The 19,803-nt window shown below is 42.1% G+C and overlaps 3 non-coding genes across 3 annotated transcripts; 1 reads left to right on the forward strand and 2 right to left on the reverse strand.

Moving 5' to 3' along the window:
* Positions 1–359: 359 nt before the first annotated feature.
* On the reverse strand, positions 360–543 carry LOC140320573 (U2 spliceosomal RNA). Its single transcript, XR_011918408.1, has one exon. It is a non-coding gene; the product is annotated as a U2 spliceosomal RNA (small nuclear RNA).
* Positions 544–851: 308 nt separating this feature from the next.
* Positions 852–965, reverse strand: LOC140265973 (U5 spliceosomal RNA). The gene has a single exon (XR_011906650.1). It is a non-coding gene; the product is annotated as a U5 spliceosomal RNA (small nuclear RNA).
* Positions 966–13,738: 12,773 nt separating this feature from the next.
* On the forward strand, positions 13,739–13,852 carry LOC140265937 (U5 spliceosomal RNA). The gene has a single exon (XR_011906617.1). It is a non-coding gene; the product is annotated as a U5 spliceosomal RNA (small nuclear RNA).
* The last annotated feature ends 5,951 nt before the right edge of the window (positions 13,853–19,803 follow it).

The raw sequence follows: 19,803 nt of genomic DNA on the forward strand, positions 1-19,803 counted from the left end.
CCTACTTGGTGAGATTTGCTTGGTTGAGAAGCTTGCTCCCCCCCCTTGCTCCTCGGCTGACCAAGTAGGAACAATCGGGCCCTATTCGATGGCTGCCTTGTCTTTTACTCTGTGCAAAAGACAAGGCAGCCACAAACACCACGGGAACACCGTATTGAGGCTTTGTTCTGACCACTCATTCGGTGTCGCGTTTCTTTCAAGCAATTCTCCCGGTTAGCCCACACTCGGCTCGCTCCCAGAGCTTTGTTAAAGTCTACTTCGCATTCACTCTCTTTTCTCAGCAGATTAAAAGAAAGTTTCATCTTGGGCTCCCTGAAACTTCCATCCTGCACCGCTGTTTGCTTTTTCACAAGAGCAGAGAAGAGCGCACCATTCCCAGCGGCACTGCAGTACTGGGTCGATGCTTAGAGTGAACGGAGCAAGCTTCTTTTTCAACTCCTATTCTTAAAAATCCATTTAATATGTAGTCCTCGTATAGAGGACATATTAAACTGATAAGAACAGATACTACACTTGATCTTAGCCAAAAGGCCGAGAAGCGATAACTGTCCACTGTTTCAGGTCCGAGGGCCCTTGCTGGCACAATGCGCACTTGTAGCAGTGTTCTTTTTATGGCCATAGGTGGCCAGAGTGTCACGTTGCACCTCCGCCCACCCGCTGCACTGAGCACTCTTCAGCCCTTTTAAATGGTATAACTTTGCACTCCCGCATGCTCCAGCAAGCACCATTCAAGCAACAACTTTGCACTCCAGCTTCGAACATCGGCACAATCGCAACAAGTAAGGCGACTCTACTCAGAGAAGTCACTCTGCACAGTAACAAGATTTCTTTTGCACAGACAGAAAGGGCTTCACCCGCAAAGGTAAAGCCTGCCAAAAATAGAAACAACTCATTAGTGCTGCTCTTCACGAAAGTCTTTAGTAAAAGGCGAAAGACTTGTATGTTATGAAGAGAAACCAGAGTACGATTATCCGTCACTGCGGGAGCAGGGCATCAGGCTAGTTGCCATAGCCACCTTCCCCATGGTGAGCGTTGCTTGGTTGAAACGCTTGCCCCTGTGCAATCGACTAGGCAGCAACAAAAACACCACGGGAACACCGTATTGAGGCTTTGTTCTGACCGCTCATTCGGTGTCGCGTTTCTTTCAAGCAATTCTCCCGGTTAGCCCACACTCGGCTCGCTCCCAGAGCCGTGTTAAAGTCTACTTCGCATTCACTCTCTTTTCTCAGCAGACTCTTGGGATTTTATCTATAAAATGAATTCCTTCACTCAAACTATGTTAAAACTGCTTTGTCCTTCATATTTACCATGTCTAGAAAGATTTAAACAAAAAAAAAACAACGTTGTACTTTGCAGTAAAAGAAAGAGCAAATCTAAAGTTTCAGGAATCCGAGAATAAGCTTACTTTCATGAGTTCTTCACGATTTCGGATTTTGCTATAAAATGAATTCCTTCACTCAAACTAAATTAAAACTGCTAAACCGCTAATCTGTTACATGTAAGGCAGATGTCAAATTCACCGAAATAGGATCTAAGGGTATTCGGCCAATCGAGCTGTAGCAGCTTTGGTAAAAGAGTATAAGTTGAAGAGTTTGTGAATAAAGGTGTGCGCACACATAGTGAGCTGTAGGAAAATAGGCAGGGAGCAATGCCGGCTGGGGTATATGTTCTTGTATGTTGTCTGACTGTTTGATTTGAATGTGTTGTGTAAGTGTCCTGTTGAATGTTACATGTTTGGGCTTTGACACTTCACTGTGGTTGTTAACTGTGTGGTGTGTCCTGAAATGTTATATGTTTGGGCTGTGTGACATGCTTAATGCTTGTCAGTAGCTACCCACTTATTCATATATAGCAACTGACAACATAAGAAGTCTGGACATACTTTGATAGTAGTTGTAGAAGTATCCTTATTGATAATAGATAAACTAATTCATAGTGATAGAACAGTAGATGAACAGGTGCCTGCACATGTCTCACGGAAATAAAATGGGTGTATGATTGCTGACGGCAGAGCAATACTGCCAAACTTATGAGTTCTTGTGGCAAACTTGATTCAGTGTCTTGGCGTGTATACGCTGTTTCGCTGACTTGATTGTCACAAGAAACAAAATGTGTTTGATAAGATCCGACCATTTTATTACGGGAGGATCAGTATGTATGGATTCTGATGTGACTGATAAACCCATTCGTATCGTAAGCATAATCTAATACGTGAGACAACGCCCTGGCACACAATCAAAAAAAAAAAGAGAGAGCGGTTTTGTGTCCCCACAGTCCATAATGTAGAAAAGAGAGAAAAAAGCCTTTCTGATTTGGTGTGTGTGCTCACAGTGCAGAGTGTAGAGAAAAGAGAGAAAAGAAAGCCGTTTTGGTGTCACGGGTGTCGTGACTTACACACACACATTTCTGAATTGAGAAAGGAAATTATTTTAGAGGAAGCACTAGAGTTTAGATCCCACATTTGTTGATAGGCATTCATTTATTTCTTCACTTCTGATGAAGTTTCAACAATAAACAACAAACTTTGTACTATGAGAAAGAACCAGACTCATTCTTCAGGAATCCGAAAATAAGCTCTATTTTACGAGTTATGCACGAATTCGGATTCTCCTATAAAACGAATTCCTTAACTCTAACCAAGTTAAGACTGCTTTGTCCTTCATATTTATTCATGTCTAATCAAGTTTCAACGATAAACAACGTTGTACTTTGTAGAATGAGAAAGAACTTCTTCAGCAATAAGCATCTCTCGACATATGACGAAATACAGATTTTGCTATAAAATTAATTCCTTCTATCAGCCTGACTTAAAACTGTTTGTCCTCCTTATTTATCCACTTCAAATCAAGTTTCAACAATTAAAAAAATGTTGTAGTTTGAGAAAAAACAACTTAATCTTAAGCAATCAGTAGGGTAAGAAAGGGTAAGAAAAGGTGCAAATGCCAACCATACATCACTAAAAGGTGGAGCGGAAGTATTCGGCTGCAAGTAGGTGCGAATGCCTGACAATGTATGATCAAAAGAGGGAGCGGAGGTTTTCGGCTGCAAGGTCTGAATGTCCAACCATAATTTGTAAAAACCGGAGAAGAAAAGGCTCGAAAGCCCGACTATACACCATCAAAAGCGGGAGCGGAGGTGTTCGGCTGCAAGTAGGTGTGAATGTTCGACCATAATTTGTAAAAAGCGGGTAAGAAAAGGTTCGAATGCCCGACTATATATTAACCAAAGCAGGAGGAGAGGTCTTCGGATAAGAGTGGGTGAGAATTTACAACCATAATCTATAAAATGCGGTGAAAAAAAAGGTGTGAATACCCCATAGAACACTAAAAGGTAGAGCGGAAGTGTTCGGCTGCAAGAAGGTTTGAATGTCTGACCATAGTTTGTAAAAAGCGGGTAAGAAAAGGTTCGAATGCCCGAACATACACCATCAAAGGAGGGAGCGGAGGTGTTCCGCTGTAAGAAGGTGTGAATGTCCGACCATAGTTGGCAAAAAGCAGGTAAGAAAAGGTTAAAATACCCTATTGTACACAATCAATAGCGGGAGCAGAGTTGTTCCGCTACTAAAAGGTGTGAAAGTCCGACCATGGTTTGTAAAAAGCGGGTAAGAAAAGGTGCGAATGCCCGACAATGTATGATCAAAAGAGGGAGCGGAGGTTTTCGGCTGAAACAAGGTCTGAATGTCCATCCATATTTTGTAAAAATCTGGGAAGAAAAGGCTCGAAAGCCCGACTATACACCATCAACAGCTGGAGCGGAGGTGTTCAGCTGCAAGAAGGTCTGAATGTCCATCAATAATTGCTAGAAAACATGGAAGAGAATTTTCGAATATCAAACCGCACATGATCATAAGCGGGAGAGGAGGTGTTCAAATGCAAGAAGGTGTGAATATCCACCCATAATTACTGAAAAATGGGTAAGAAAAGGTACGAATGCCCAACCATACATGATCCTAACAGGGAGCGGAGGTATTTGGCTGCGACAAGCTGTGTATGTCCACCCATAATTAATGAAAAGCGGGCAACAAGTAGGTTTGAATACCCATCATCAAAAGCAGGAGTGGATGTGTTCGGCTACAAGAAGGTTTGAATGTCTGACCATAGTTTGTAAAAAGCGGGTAAGAAAAGGTTCGAATGCCCGAACATACACCATCAAAGGAGGGAGCGGAGTTGTTCCGCTGTAAGAAGGTGTGAATGTCATACCATAATTGGCAAAAAGCTGGTAAGAAAAGGTTAAAATACCCTATTGTACACAATCAATAGCGGGAGCAGAGTTGTTCCGCTACTAAAAGGTGTGAAAGTCCGACCATGAATTGTAAAAAGCGGGTAAGAAAAGGTGCGAATGCCCGACAATGTATGATCAAAAGAGGGAGCGGAGGTTTTCGGCTGAAAGAAGGTCTGAATGTCCATCCATAATTTGTAAAAATCGGGGAAGAAAAGGCTCGAAAGCCCGACTATACACCATCAACAGCTGGAGCGGAGGTGTTCAGCTGCAAGAAGGTCTGAATGTCCATCAATAATTGCTAGAAAACATGGAAGAGAATTTTCGAATATCAAACCGCACATGATCATAAGCGGGAGAGGAGGTGTTAAAATGCAAAAAGGTGTGAATGTCCACCCATAATTACTGCAAAATGGGTAAGAAAAGGTACGAATGCCCAACCATACATCATCAAAAGCAGGAGTGGATGTGTTCGGCTACAAGAAGGTTTTAATGTCCGACCATAGTTTGTAAAAAGCGGGTAAGAAAAGGTTCGAATGCCCGAACATACACCATCAAAAGAGGGAGCGGAGGTGTTCCACTGTAAGAAGGTTTGAATGTCTGACCATAGTTGGTAAAAAGCGGGTAAGAAAAGGTGAAAATACCCGACTGTACACAATCAATAGCGGGAGCGGAGTTGTTCGGCTACTAAAAGGTGTGAAAGTCCGACCCTGGTTTGTAAAAAGCGGGTAAGAGAAGGTGCGAATGCCCGACAATGTATGATCAAAAGAGGGAGCGGAGGTTTTCGGCTGCAAGAAGGTCTGAATGTCCAACAATAATTTTGTAAAAACCGGGGAAGAAAAGGCTCGAAAGCCCGACTATTCATCATCAAAAGCGTGAGCGGAGGTGTTCAGCTGCAAGAAGGTCTGAATGTCCATCAATAATTGCTAGAAAACATGAAAGAAAATTTTCGAATATCAAACCACACATCATCATAAGCGGGAGAGGAGGTGTTCAGCTGCAAAAAGGTGTGAATGTCCGACCATAGTTTGTAAAAAATGGGTAAGAAAAGGTGTGAATGCTCAACCATACATCATCAAAAGCAGGAGTGGATGTGTTCGGCTACAAGAAGGTTTGAATGTCCGACCATAGTTCGTAAAATGCGGGTAAGAAAAGGTTCGAATGCCCGAACATACACCATCAAAAGAGGGAGCGGAGGTGTTCCGCTGTAAGACGGTGTGAATGTCCAACAATAGTTGGTAAAAAGCGGGTAAGAAAAGGTTAAAATACCCGACTGTACACAATCAATAGCGGGAGCGGAGTTGTTCGGCTACAAGAAGGTGTGAAAGTCCGACCATGGTTTGTAAAAAGCGGGTAAGAAAAGGTTCGAATGCCCGAATATATACCATCAAAAGCGGAAGCGGAGGTGTTCGGCTGCAAGAAGGTGTGAACGTCCGACCAAAGTTTGTAAAAAGCAGTGAAGAAAAGTTTCAAATATCCAACCAAACATAATCAAAAGCGGGAGCAGAGCTGTTCGACTGCAAGTAGGTGTGAATGTCAGATCATAATTTGCAAAAAGCTGATGAGAAAGGGTGAGAATGCCCGACTATACACCATCAAATGCGGGAGCGGAAGTGTTCGGCTGTGAGTAGGTGTGAATGTCAAACCATAATTGCTGAAAAATGTGTTAGAAAAGACTAGAATGCCAGACCATACATCATCAAAAACGGGAAAAGTGGTGTTTGGCTGCAAGTAGGTGTGAATGTCCAGCCATAATTACTCACAAACCGGTAAGAAAAGGCAGTATTGCCAGACCATACATTATCAAAACAGGGAGCGGAGGTGGTTCAGCTGCAAGATGTGAATGTCTGACTAAAGTTTATAAAAAGCGGGTAAGACAAGGTGCGAATGCCTGACAATGTATGATCAAATGAGGGAGCGGAGGTTTTCCGCTACAAGGTCTGAATGTACAATCATAATTTGTAAAAACCGGGGAAGAAAAGGCTCGAAAGCCCGACTATACACCATCAAAAGCGGTAGCGGAGGTGTTCGGCTGCAAGTAGGTGTGAATGTTCGACCATAATTTGTAAAAAGCGGGTAAGAAAAGGTTTGAATGCCCTTCTGTATATTAACAAAAGCAGGGGGAGAGGTCTTCGGATAAGAGTGGGTGAGAATTTCCAACCATAATCAATAAAATGCGGTGAAAAAAAAGGTGTGAATACCCCATAGAACACTAAAAGGTGGAGCGGAGGTGTTCCGCTGTAAGACGGTGTGAATGTCCAACAATAGTTGGTAAAAAGCGGGTAAGAAAAGGTTAAAATACCCGACTGTACACAATCAATAGCGGGAGCGGAGTTGTTCGGCTACAAGAAGGTGTGAAAGTCCGACCATGGTTTGTAAAAAGCGGGTAAGAAAAGGTGCGAATGCCCGACAATGTATGATCAAAAGAGGGAATGGAGGTTTTCGGCTGCAAGGTCTGAATGTCCAACCATAATTTGTAAAAACCGGGGAAGAAAAGGCTCGAAAGCCCGACTATACACCATCAAAAGTGGGAGCGGAGGTGTTCAGCTTCAAGACCGTCTGAATGTCCATCAATAATTGCTAGAAAACATGAAAGAAAATTTTCGAATATCAAACTGCACATGATCATAAGCAGGAGAGGAGGTGTTCAGCTGCAAGAAGGTGTGAATGTCTACCCATAATTACTGAAAAATGGGTAAGAAAAGGTGCGAATGCCTAACCATACATAATCAAAAGAGGGAGCGGAGGTGTTCCGCTGTAAGACGGTGTGAATGTCCGACCATAGATGGTAAAAAGCGGGTAAGAAAAGGTTAAATTACCCGACTGTACACAATCAAAAGAGGGAGCGGAGTTGTTCAGCTAAGAGAAGGTGTGAAAGTCCGACCTTGGTTTGTAAAAAGCGGGTAAGAAAAGGTTCGTATGCCCGAATATACACCATCAAAAGCGGAAGCGGAGGTTTTCGGCTGCAAGATATTGTGAACGTCCGACCAAAGTTTGTAAAAAGCAGTTAAGAAAAGGTTCGAATATCTAACCAAACATAAGAATGAGTCTTTTCCGCTGTAGAATGCCCGACTATAGACCATCAAATGCGGGAGCGGAGGTGTTCGGCTCTGAGTAGGTGTGAATGTCCGACCATAATTGCTGAAGAATGTGTTAGAAAAGGTAAGAATGCTGGACCATACATCATCAAAAGCGGTAGAGGTGGTGTTCGGCTGCAAAAAGGTGTGACTGTTCGACTAAAGTTTGTACTCACAAACGGGAGAAGAAAAGGTAGTATTGCCAGACCATACATGATCAAAACAGGGAGCGGAGGTTCAGCTGCAAGGTGTGAATGTCTGACTATAGTTTGTAAAAAGCGGGTAAGACAAGGTGCGAATGTCCAACAATGTATGATCAAAAGAGAGAGCGGAGGTGTTCGGCTGCAAGGTCTGAATGTCCAACCATAATTTGTAAAAACCGGGTAAGAAAAGGCTCGAAAGCCCGACTACACATCATCAAAAGCGGGAGCGGAGATGTTCGGATGCAAGAAGGTGTGAATGTTCGACTAAAGTTTGTAAAAAGCTGGTAAGACAAGGAGCGATGTCCCGACATTGTATGATCAAAAGCGGGAGCGGAGGTGTCCAGCTGTGAGTAGGTGTGAATGTCCGACCATAATTGCTGAAAAATGTGTTAGAAAAGGTAAGAATACTGGACCATACATCATCAAAAGCGGGAGAGGTGGTGTTCGGCTGCAAGAAGGTGTGAAAGTCCGACAATGGTTTGTAAAAAGCGGGTAAAAAAAAATTCGAATGCCCGAATATACATCATCAAAAGCGGAAGCGGAGATGTTCGGATGCAAGAAGGTGTGAACGTCCGACCAAAGTTTGTAAAAAGCAGTGAAAAGCGAGAAAAAGCATTTCGTGAGTTCTGCATGATTTGGGATTTTGCTTATAAAATGCATTACTTCACTCAAACTATGTTAAAACTGATTTGTCCTTCATATTTACCATGTCTAGAAATATTTAAACAAAAAAACAACGTTGTACTTTGCAGTAAAAGAAAGAGCAAATCTAAAGTTTCAGGAATCCGAGTATAAGCCTGCTTTCATGAGTTCTGCACGATTTCGGATTTTGCTATAAAATGAATTGCTTTGCTCAAACCAAGTTAAAACTGCTTTGTCCTTCCATATTCATCAATGTCTAGATCGACTTCAACAAAGAAAAACATTGGACTTTGCAGTAGAAGAAGTTGAAATCCATCTACACATTGATAAATATGAAGGACAAAGCAGTTCCCACTTGCCCATAAGAAAATAAGCTTTTTCTCCGATTCCTGATCCTTCAGTGTTGCTCTTTCTTCTACTGCAAAATACAATGTTGTTCTTTGTTGAAGTCGATCTAGACATTGATAAATATGAAGGAAAAAGCAGTTTTAACTTGGTTTGAGTGAATGAATTCATTTTATACATAAAATCCGAAATCGTGCAGAACTCATGAAAATAAGCTTATTCTCGGATTCCTAAAACTTTTGATTGGCTCTTTCTTTTACTGCAAAGTACAACGTTGTTTTTTTGTTTAAATCTATCGAGACATTGATAAATATGAAGGTAAAAGCCGTTTTAACATAGTTTGAGTGAAGGAATTGATTTTATAGATAAAATCCCAAATCATGCAGAACTCCTCAAAAGGGGCGTATGGCTTAATCACAAGTGTGGTTCTTTCTCATTCAGGGTAGTATGAGGAAGTTTATGCTTGAAATATATGTAGAAATGGGTACATATGAAGGACAAAGCAGTGTTAACTTAGTTTGCGTGAAGAAATTCATTTTATACATAAAATCCGAAATCGTGCAGAACTCATGAAAATAAGCTTTCTCGGATTCCTAAAACTTTTGATTTGCACTTTCTTTTACTGCAAAGTACAACGTTGTTTTTTGTTGAAATCTATCTAGACATTGATAAATACCAGCCGAAACTCTGCTGCCGCTTTTGATAATTTATGGTTGGGCATTCTTACCTTTTCTTACCCGCTTTTTACAAATTATGATCTTACATTCACACCTACTTGCAGTCGAACACCTTCTCATCCACTTATGATCATGTGCAGTTGGGCTTTCGCACCTTTTCTTACCCATTTTTCAGTAATTATGGGTGGACATTCAGACCTTCTTGCAGCCGAAAACCTCCGCTCCTCTTTTGATCATACATTGTCGGGCATTCACACCTTGTCTTACCCGCTTTTTACAAACTTTAGTCGGACATTCAAACCTTCTTGCAGCTGAACCACCTGCGCTCCCTGTTTTGATCATATATGGTCTGGCAATACTACCTTTTCTTACCCGTTTGTGAGTAATTATGGCTGGACATTCACACCTACTTGCAGCCGAACACAACCTCTCTCGCTTTTGATGATGTATGGACCGGCATTCTTACCTTTTCTAACACATTTTTCAGCAATTATGGTCGGAGATTCACACCTACTCACAGCCGAACAACTCCGCTCCCGCATTTGATGGTGTATAGTCGGGCATTCTCACCCTTTCTCATCAGCTTTTTGCAAATTATGATCTGACATTCACACCTACTTGCAGTCGAACAGCTCTGCTCCCGCTTTTGATTATGTATGGTTGGATATTCGAACCTTTTCTTAACTGCTTTTTACAAACTTTGGTTGGACGTTCACACCTTCTTGTAGCCGAACACATGCACTCCTGCTTTTGATGATGTATGGTTGGGCATTCGCACCTTTTTTTTACCCATTTTTCAGGTATTATGGGTGGATATTCACACCTCCTTGCAGCTGAACACCTCCTCTCCCACTTATGATCATGTGTGGTTTGATTTTCGAAAATTTTCTTTCATGTTTTCTAGCAATTATTGATGGACATTTAGACCTTCTTGCAGCTGAACACCACCTCTCCCGATTTTGATTATGTATGGACCGGCATTTTTACCTTTTCTAACACATTTTTCAGCAATTATGGTTGGAGATTCACACGTACTCACAGCCGAACAACTCCGCTACCGCATTTGATGGTGTATAGTCGGGCATTCTCACCCTTTCTCATCAGCTTTTTGCAAATTATGATCTGACATTCACACCTACTTCCAGTCGAACAGCTCTGCTCCCGCTTTTGATTATGTTTGGTTAGATATTCGAACCTTTTCTTAACTGCTTTTTACAAACTTTGGTCGGACGTTCACAATATCTTGCAGCCGAACACCTCCGCTTCCGCTTTTGATGGTGTATATTCGGGCATACGAACCTTTTCTTACCCGCTTTTTACAAACCAAGGTCGGACTTTCACACCTTCTCTTAGCTGAACAACTCCGCTCCCTCTTTTGATTGTGTACAGTCGGGTAATTTAACCTTTTCTTACCCGCTTTTTACCATCTATGGTCGGACATTCACACCGTCTTACAGCGGAACACCTCCGCTCCCTCTTTTGATGATGTACGGTTAGGCATTCGCACCTTTTCTTACCCATTTTTCAGTAATTATGGGTAGACATTCACACCTTCTTGCAGCTGAACACCTCCTCTCCCGCTTATGATCATGTGCAGTTTGATATTCGAAAATTTTCTTTCATGTTTTCTAGCAATTATTGATGGACATTCAGACCGTCTTGCAGCTGAACACCTCCGCTCCCACTTTTGATGGTGTATAGTCGGACTTTCGAGCCTTTTCTTCCCCGGTTTTTACAAATTATGGATGGACATTCAGACCTTCTTGCAGCCGAAAACCTCCACTCCCTCTTTTGATCATACATTGTCGGGCATACGAACCTTTTCTTACCCGCTTTTTACAAACCATGGTCGGACTTTCACACCTTTTAGTAGCCGAACAACTCCGCTCCCGCTATTGATTGTGTACAGTCGGGTATTTTAACCTTTTCTTACCCGCTTTTTACCAACTATGGTTGGACATTCACATCTTCTTACAGCAGAACACCTCCACTCCCTGTTTTGATTATGTATGGTTTGACATTCGCACCTTCTCTCACCCGCCTTTTACTATGGTCGGCCATTCACAGCTTCCTCTCCACCATACTTGTATGGTGGGATATTCACACCCACTTGCATCCGAAGACCTCCGCCCCCACTTTTGTTGATATTTAGTCGGTCATTCGCACCTTACCCGCTTTTGGCAAACTATGGGCTTCTTGCAGCCAAACACCTCTGATCTCGCTTTTGATGATGTAAGGTTGGGCATTCAGACCTTGCTTCACCTGCTTTTCACCAAATATAGTCGGACATTCACACCTTCTTGCAGCCGAACACTTCCGCTTTTAGTGTTCTATGAGGCATTCACATATTTTTTTTCACCGTATTTTATAGATTATGGTTGGAAATTCTCACCCACTCTCATCCGAAGACCTCTCCTCCCGCTTTTGTTGATATATAGTCGGGCATTCGAACCTTTTCTTACCCGCTTTTTACAAATTATAGTCGAACATTCACTCCTACTTGCAGCTGAATACTTCCGCTCCACCTTTTAGGTATGTATGGTTGGCATTTGCACCTCTTTTCATACTGATTGCTGAAGATTAAGTTGTTCTTTCTCAAACTACAAATTTTTTTTAATTGTTGAAACTTGATTTGAAGTGGATAAATAAGGAGGACAAACAGTTTTAAGTCAGGCTGATAGAGGGAATTAATTCTATAGCAAAATCTGTATTTCGTCATATGTCGAGAGATGCTTATTGCTGAAGAAGTTCTTTCTCATTCTACAAAGTACAACGTTGTTTATCGTTGAAACTTGATTAGACATGAATAAATATGAAGGACAAAGCAATCTTAACTTGGTTTGAGTTAATGAATTCGTTTTATAGGAGAATCCGAATTCGTGCATAACTCATAAAATAGAGCTTATTTTCGGATTCCTGAAGAATGAGTCTGGTTCTTTCTCATAATACAAAGTTTGTTGTTTATTGTTGAAACTTCATCAGAAGTGAAGAAATAAATGAATGCCTATCAACAAATGTGGGATCTAAACTCTAGTGCTTCCTCTAAAATAATTTCCTTTCTCAATTTAGAAATATGTGTGTGTAAGTCACAACACCCGTGACACCAAAACGGCTTTCTTTTCTCTACACTCTGCACTATGAGCACACACACCAAATCAGAAAGGCTTTTTTCTCTCTTTTCTACATTATGGACTCTGGGGACACAAAACCGCTCTCTCTCTTTTTTTTTTTTTATCGTGTGCCAGGGCGTTGTCTCACGTATTAGATTATGCTTAAGATACGAATGGGTTTATCAGTCACATCAGAATCCATACATACTGATCCTCCCGTAATAAAATGGTCGGATCTTATCAAACACACTTTGTTTCTTGTGACAATCAAGTCAGCGAAACAGCGTATACACGTCAAGACACTGAATCAAGTTTGCCACAAGAACTCATAAGTTTGGCAGTATTGCTCTGCCGTCAGCAATCATACACCCATTTTATTTTCGTGAGACATGTGCAAGCACCTGTTCATCTACTGTTCTATCACTATGAATTAGTGATCTATTATCAATAAGGATACTTCTACAACTACTATCAAAGTATGTCCGGACTTCTTATGTTGTCAGTTGCTATATATGAATAAGTGTGTAGCTACTGACAAGCATTAAAGAATGTCACACAGCCCAAACATATAACATTTCAGGACACACCACACAGTTAACAACCACAGTGAAGCGTGTCAAAGCCCAAACATGTAACATTCAACAGGACACTTACACAACACATTCAAATCAAACAGTCAGACAACATACAAGAACATATACCCCAGCCGGCATTGCTCCCTGCCTATTTTCGTACAGCACACTATGTGTGTGCACACCTTTATTCACAAACTCTTCAACTTATACTCTTTTACCGAAGCTGCTACAGCTCGATTGGCCGAATACCCTTTGATCCTATTTCGGTGAATTTGACATCTGCCTTACATATAACAGATTAGCGGTTTAGCAGTTTTAATTTAGTTTGAGTGAAGGAATTCATTTTATAGCAAAATCCGAAATCGTGAAGAACTCATGAAAGTAAGCTTATTCTCGGATTCCTGAAACTTTAGATTTGCTCTTTCTTTTACCGCAAAGTACAACGTTGTTTTTTTTGTTTAAATCTTTCTAGACATGGTAAATATTAAGGACAAAGCAGTTTTCACATAGTTTGAGTGAAGGAATTCATTTTATAGATAAAATCCCAAGAGTCTGCTGAGAAAAGAGAGTGAATGTGAAGTAGACTTTAACACGGCTATGGGAGCGAGCCGAGTGTGGGCTAACCAGGAGAATTGCTTGAAAGAAACGCGACCCCGAATGAGCGGTCAGAACAAAGCCTCAATACGGGATTCTCGTGGTGTTTTTGTTGCTGCCTTGTCTTTTGCACAGAGTAAAAGACAAGGCAGCCATCGAATAGGGCCCGATTGTTCCTACTTGGTCAGCCGAGGAGCAAGGCGGGGGGAGCAAGCGTCTCAACCAAGCAAAGCTCACCATGGGGAAGGTGGCTATGCCAACAAGCCTGATGCCCTGCTCCCGCAGTGACGGATAATCGTACTCTGGTTTCTCTTCATAACGTACAAGTCTTTCGCCTTTTACTAAAGATTTCTGTGGAGAGCAGCACTAATGAGTTGTTTCTATTTTTGGCAGGCTTTACCTTTGCGGGTGAAGCCCTTTCTGTCTGTGCAAAAGAAATCTTCTTACTGTGCAGAGTGACTTCTCTGAGTAGAGTCGCCTTACTTGTTGCGACTGTGCCGATGTTCGAAGCTGGAGTGCAAAGTTGTTGCTTGAATGGTGCTTGCTGGAGCGTGCGGGAGTGCAAAGTTATACCATTTAAAATGGCTGAAGAGTGCTCAGTGCAGCGGGTGGGCGACACTCTGGCCACCTTGAAAACCGAGGTTACATCCACTACCAGGGGCAGCCCAAGTTCTGCCGCAAGTGTGGTGAGCATGGGCACCTGGTTGAGGCTTGTACCAAGGTGTTATGTGGGAAGAGCAGAGAAATTGGGCAAACTTTTGGAGAGTGTCCAAATGGCAGGAAATGTAATCTCTGTGGAGAATTAAATCACCTCTTCAGAGATTGCCCTAAATCTTTTGCCAACAAATTAAAGACGGTAAAGCCACAGTCAAGCCAACAAAGAGAAGGACCAAAGGTGGCAGTTGGTGAACAAAGTGAAGAGGTTGACCCAATAAATTCAAACTTCCCGCCAAAAGCTTGGATTGGAAGTGAGGAGCAAAAAGGGGAGGGGCCTGTAGAGGCCTCACCACTCAGTGTTGAAGTCTGTGAGAATTCACAGGCAGAGGGTGGAGCTACGCTAAATGAGGAGGAAGAGCAGACAGGTGAGTCTAGTGAAGATACTCACCTCCCCGAAGGTCAACAGAAGGTCAATTTGTTGATAGGCATTAATTTATTTCTTCACTTCTGATGAAGTTTCAACAATAAACAACAAACTTTGTATTATGAGAAAGAACCAGAATCATTCTTCAGGAATCCGAAAATATGCTCTATTTTATGAGTTATGCACGAATTCGGATTCTCCTATAAAACGAATTCCTTAACTCAAACCAAGTTAAGACTGCTTTGTCCTTCATATTTATTCATGTCTAATCAAGTTTCAACGATAAACAACGTTGTACTTTGTAGAATGAGAAAGAACTTCTTCAGCAATAAGCATCTCTCGACATATGACGAAGTACAGATTTGGCTATAAAATTAATTCCTTCTATCAGCCTGACTTAAAACTGTTTGTCCTCCTTATCTATCCACTTCAAATCAAGTTTCAACAATTAAAAAAATGTTGTAGTTTGAGAAAGTACAACTTAATCTTCAGCAATCAGTATAAAAAGAGGTGCAAATGCCAACCATACATACCTAAAAGGTGGAGCGGAAGTATTCAGCTGCAAGTAGGTGTGAATGTTCAACTATAATTTGTAAAAAGCGGGTAAGAAAAGGTTCGAATGCCCGACTATATATTAACAAAAGCGGGAGGAGAGGTCTTCGGATGAGAGTGGGTGAGAATTTCCAACCATAATCTATAAAATACGGTGAAAAAAAATATGTGAATGCCTCATAGAACACTAAAAGCGGAAGTGTTCGGCTGCAAGAAGGTGTGAATGTCCGACTATATTTGGTGAAAAGCAGGTGAAGCAAGGTCTGAATGCCCAACCTTACATCATCAAAAGTGAGATCAGAGGTGATTGGTTGCAAGAAGGCCATAGTTTTCCAAAAGCGGGTAAGGTGCGAATGTCCGACTAAATATCAACAAAATTTGGGGCGGAGGTCTTCGGATGCAAGTGGGTGTGAATATTCCACCATACAAGTATGGTGGAGAGGAAGCTGTGAATAGCCGACCATAGTTTGGAAAAAGCGGGTAAGAAAAGGTTTGAATGCCCGAACATACACCATCAAAAGAGGGAGCGGAGGTGTTCCGCTGTACGAAGGTGTGAATGTCCGACCATAGTTGGTAAAAAGCGGGTAAGAAAAGGTTAAAATACCAAACTGTACACAATCAATAGCGGGAGCGGATGTGTTCGGCTACAAGAAGATGTGAAAGTCCGACCATGGTTTGTAAAAAGCGGGTAAGAAAAGGTGCGAAGTATGATCAAAAGAGAGTGCGGAGGTTTTCGGATACAAGAAGGTTTGAATGTCCCACCATAGTTTGTAAAAAGCGGGTAGGAAAAGGTTCGAATGCCCGACTATACACCATCAAAAGCGGGAGCAGAGGTGTTCCGCTGTAAGACGGTGTGAATGTCCGACCATAGTTGGTAAAAAGCGGGTAAGAAAAGGTTAAAATACCCGACTGTACACAATCAATAGCGGGAGCGGAGTTGTTCGGCTACAAGAAGGTGTGAAAGTCCGACCATGGTTTGTAAAAACCGGGAAGAAAAGGCTCGAAAGCCCGACTATACACCATCAAAAAGAAGGTTTGAATGTCCATCAATAATTGCTTTAAAACAAGAAAGTAAATTTTCGAATATCAAACCGCACATGATCATAAGCGGGAGAGGAGGTGTTCGGCTGCAAGAAGGTGTGAATGTCCACCCATAATTCATGAAAAATGGGTAAAAAAAAGGTGCGAATGCCTAACAATACATTATCAAAAGCAGGTGTGAATGTCAGATCATAATTTGTAAAAAGCTGATGAGAAAGGGTGAGAATGCCCGACTATACACCATAAAATGCGGGAGCGGAGGTGTTCGGCTCTGAGTAGGTGTGAATGTCCGACCATAATTGCTGAAGAATGTGTTAGAAAAGGTAAGAATGCTGGACCATACATCATCAAAAGCGGGAGAGGCGGTGTTCGGCTGCAAAAAGGTATGACTGTTCGACTAAAGTTTGTAAAAAGTGGGTAAGACAAGGTGCGAATGCCTGACAATGTATGATCAAAAGCGGGAGCGGAGGTGTTCAGCTGCAAGAAGGTCTACATGTCCATCAATAATTGCTAGAAAACATGAAAGAAACTTTTCGAAAATCAAACCGCACATGATCATAAGTGGGATAGGAGGTGTTCAGCTGCAAGGTGTGAATGTCCACCCATAATTCCTGAAAAATGGGCAAAAAAAAGGTGTGAATGCCCAACCATACATCATCAAAAGCAGGAGTGGAAGTGTTCGGCTACAAGAAGGTGTGAACGTCCAACCAAAATATGTAAAAAGAAGTTAAGAAAAGGTTCGAATATCCAACCAAACATAATCAAAAGCGGGAGCAGAGCTGTTCGACTGCAAGTAGGTGTGAATGTCAGATCATAATTTGCAAAAAGCTGATGAGAAAGGGTGAGAATGCCCGACTATACACCATCAAATGCGGGAGCGGAGTTGTTCGGCTGTGACTAGGTGTGAATCTCCGACCATAATTGCTGAAAAATGTGTTAGAAAAGGTAAGAATGCCGGTCCATACATCATCAAAATCGAGAGAGGTTGTGTTCGGCTGCAAGTAGGTGTGAATGTCCAGCCAAAATTACTCACAAACGGGTAAGAAAAGGTAGTATTGCCAGACCATATATGATCAAAACAGGGAGCGGAGGTGGTTCAGCTGCAAGAAGGTTTGAATGTCCGACTAAAGTTCAAATATATTAACAAAAGCGGGAGGAGAGGTCTTCGGATGAGAGTGGTTGAAAATTTCCAACCATAATGTATAAAATGCGGTGAAAAAAAGGTGTGATAGAACACTAAAAGGTGGAGCGGAAGTGTTCGGCTGCAAGAAGGTGTGAATGTCCGACTATATTTGGTGAAAACCAGGTGAAGCAAGGTCTGAATGCCCAACCTTACATCATCAAAAGCGAGATCAGAGGTGTTTGGCTGCAAGAAGGCCATAGTTTGCCAAAAGCGGGTAAGGTGCGAATGTCCGACTAAATATCAACAAAATTTGGGGCGGAGGTCTTCGGATGCAAGTGGGTGTGAATATCCCACCATACAAGTATGGTGGAGAGGAAGCTGTGAATAGCCGACCATAGTTTGGAAAAAGCGGGTAAGAAAAGGTTTGAATGCCCGAACATACACCATCAAAAGAGGGAGCGGAGGTGTTCCGCTGTACGAAGGTGTGAATGTCCGACCATACTTGGTAAAAAGCGGGTAAGAAAAGGTTAAAATACCCGACTGTACACAATCAATAGCGGGAGCGGATGTGTTCGGCTACAAGAAGATGTGAAAGTCCGACCATGGTTTGTAAAAAGCGGGTAAGAAAAGGTGCGAATGTCCGACAATGTATGATCAAAAGAGAAAGCGGAGGTTTTCGGATACAAGAAGGTTTGAATGTCCCACCATAGTTTGTAAAAAGCGGGTAAGAAAAGGTTCGAATGCCCGACTATACACCATCAAAAGCGGGAGCAGAGGTGTTCCGCTGTAAGACGGTGTGAATGTCCGACCATAGTTGGTAAAAAGCGGGTAAGAAAAGGTTAAAATACCCGACTGTACACAATCAAAAGCGGGAGTGGAGTTGTTCGGCTACAAGAAGGTGTGAAAGTCCAACCATGGTTTGTAAAAACCGGGAAGAAAAGGCTCGAAATCCCGACTATACACCATCAAAAAGAAGGTTTGAATGTCCATCAATAATTGCTTTAAAACAAGAAAGTAAATTTTCGAATATCAAACCGCACATGATCATAAGCGGGAGAGGAGGTGTTCGGCTGCAAGAAGGTGTGAATGTCCACCCATAATTCCTGAAAAATTGGTAAAAAAAAAAGGTGCGAATGCCTAACAATACATTATCAAAAGCAGGTGTGAATGTCAGATCATAATTTGTAAAAAGCTGATGAGAAAGGGTGAGAATGCCCGACTATACACCATCAAATGCGGGAGCGGAGGTGTTCGGCTCTGAGTAGGTGTGAATGTCCGACCATAATTGCTGAAGAATGTGTTAGAAAAGGTAAGAATGCTGGACCATACATCATCAAAAGCGGTAGAGGTGGTGTTCGGCTGCAAAAAGGTATGACTGTTCGACTAAAGTTTGTAAAAAGTGGGTAAGACAAGGTGCGAATGCCTGACAATGTATGATCAAAAGCGGGAGCGGAGGTGTTCAGCTGCAAGAAGGTCTACATGTCCATCAATAATTGCTAGGAAACATGAAAGAAACTTTTCGAAAATCAAACCGCACATGATCATAAGTGGGATAGGAGGTGTTCAGCTGCAAGGTGTGAATGTCCACCCATAATTCCTGAAAAATGGGCAAAAAAAAGGTGTGAATGCCCAACCATACATCATCAAAAGCAGGAGTGGAAGTGTTCGGCTACAAGAAGGTGTGAACGTCCAACCAAAATATGTAAAAAGAAGTTAAGAAAAGGTTCGAATATCCAACCAAACATAATCAAAAGCGGGAGCAGAGCTGTTCGACGGCAAGTAGGTGTGAATGTCAGATCATAATTTGCAAAAAGCTGATGAGAAAGGGTGAGAATGCCCGACTATACATCATCAAATGCGGGAGCGGAGTTGTTCGGCTGTGAGTAGGTGTGAATGTCCAGCCATAATTACTCACAAACGGGTAAGAAAAGGTAGTATTGCAGGACCATATATGATCAAAACAGGGAGCGGAGGTGGTTCAGCTGCAAGAAGGTTTGAATGTCAAACTAAAGTTCAAATATATTAACAAAAGCGGGAGGAGAGGTCATCGGATGAAAGTGGTTGAAAATTTCCAACCATAATGTATAAAATGCGGTGAAAAAAAAGGTGTGATAGAACACTAAAAGGTGGAGCGGAAGTGTTCGGCTGCAAGAAGGTGTGAATGTCCGACTATATTTGGTGAAAAGCAGGTGAAGCAAGGTCTGAATACCCAACCTTACATCATCAAAAGCAGGATCAGAGTTGTTTGGCTGCAAGAAGGCCATAGTTTGCCAAAAGCGGGTAAGGTGCGAATGTCCGACTAAATATCAACAAAATTTGGGGCGGAGGTTTTCGGATGCAAGTGGGTGTGAATATCCCACCATACAAGTATGGTGGAGAGGAAGCTGTGAATAGCCGACCATAGTTTGGAAAAAGCGGGTAAGAAAAGGTTTGAATGCCCGAACATACACCATCAAAAGAGTGAGCGGAGGTGTTCCGCTGTACGAAGGTGTGAATGTCCGACCATACTTGGTAAAAAGCGGGTAAGGAAAGGTTAAAATACCCGACTGTACACAATCAATAGGG

Source organism: Leuresthes tenuis, unplaced genomic scaffold (genome assembly GCF_036924035.1).
Source record: "Leuresthes tenuis unplaced genomic scaffold, fLeuTen1.0.hap1 SCAF_12, whole genome shotgun sequence".
NCBI lineage: Eukaryota > Metazoa > Chordata > Actinopteri > Atheriniformes > Atherinopsidae > Leuresthes > Leuresthes tenuis.